This window comes from Pseudophryne corroboree, chromosome 9 (genome assembly GCF_028390025.1).
Source record: "Pseudophryne corroboree isolate aPseCor3 chromosome 9, aPseCor3.hap2, whole genome shotgun sequence".
Lineage (NCBI taxonomy): Eukaryota > Metazoa > Chordata > Amphibia > Anura > Myobatrachidae > Pseudophryne > Pseudophryne corroboree.
Genome location: NC_086452.1, coordinates 43,224,820 through 43,226,408, shown reverse-complemented (window position 1 = coordinate 43,226,408; position 1,589 = coordinate 43,224,820).

Below are 1,589 nucleotides of genomic sequence, written 5' to 3'. Positions count from 1 at the left end.
ACTTGAACCTTGTGCTGTGCAATGTAGCAAAATCATCTGTCAAATCTTTGTCTTGATTTAGAATTGTTGGCTAATTATACTCTTTTTGCTGTGTCTGTTAATTGCTGGCAGATTGTGAATGACCATGTAAATTCTTTTGCTCTAGAAAGACCTAGTGACACACGGTGGGAGGCTAAAATCTTCAGTGTGAAAGGGGTTCGATACCAAGTTGCAGAAAATCATGATGCACTCATTTCTCTTTCTGAAATAGAAAAACCTAATCCTGAAATTGTATATGAAGCAATTACTTTATCTTGTTAACTGAAAGATTTTACTTTTCTTGTTTCATTGGTGATTTGGTACAATATACTTTTTTAAGTAAATGTAATCTGTAAATCGATGTAAAGTCAGATGTAATCAAAACCGTGGAATTAACAAGCGGTTGTATTAAGGGGGTAATTCCAAGTTGATTGCAGCAGGAAATTTTTTAGCAGTTGGGCAAAACCATGTGCACTGCAGGGGGGGGCAGATATAACATGCGCAGAGAGAGATAGATTTGGGTGTGGTGAGTTAAATCTGAAATCTTAATTGCAGTGTAAAAATAAAGCAGCCAGTATTTACCCTGCACAGAAACAAAATAACCCACCCAAATCTAACTCTCTCTGCACATGTTATATCTGCCTCCCCTGCAGTGCACATGGTTTTGCCCAACTGCTAAAAAATTTCCTGCTGCGATCAACTTGGAATTACCCCCTAAGTTTTTAATGGACCTATGCCCAGAACAGTATCTTCTTTTTGTCTACTCAGGCTGTTGTATTGTTGAGAGAGTCTTTAATGGATCTATGCCCAGAACAGTCTCTTCTTTTTGTCTAGAGGTGCTGTATCATTGAGAAATGGAGTCTTTCATGGATCAATATTAAACAGTACAGTAGGCGCTGCTGAATCACAAACCAAAAAAAACTAAATTAGACGTGCTTACAAATATAAACAAATTAATCAAACTGACAATATAAATAAATTAGTGAACAGTATCATCTGTTTGTCTACTGGTGCTGTATCATTGAGAAATTGAGTATTTAATGGATCAATACCCATAACAGTATTTACATTATTTACTCATGCTGTTGCTTCTTGAGAGACAGATTATGTAATCAATAAATTGATTATTTTGCTAAAATTTACTCCTTTGTATTTTTGTGGATTAATTTCTTTCATTAAATTTCCTGTTAACAAAACTATTGGGGGGGGGGGGCACTTTAACATTTCTCACTCGGGGGGTGCTAGGATGCCTGGAGCCGACCCTGATTGGGTGCCCTCCCAGGGATCGCACACCCCAAATGCAAATCGAAGTAGAGGGCGGCAATCCAAGACTCTATTCATGTGAACCAATAGTGACCTATTATTGACAACGATTTGGGGACCCTTCTCTTCTTCAGGACAGAACAAAAAAGTGCAAAAACAGTGATAAATATACTTACATACATACAGGACCTCCCCCTTGCTCCCTGTGTTCCCAGACTAGGGCCCGTGCCCCACTTACGATTTCGGGTGTGACATCACACCCGAAGTGACGCTGCCTCGTCCGTGCAATAGCTGAGCCTCTGGGATTG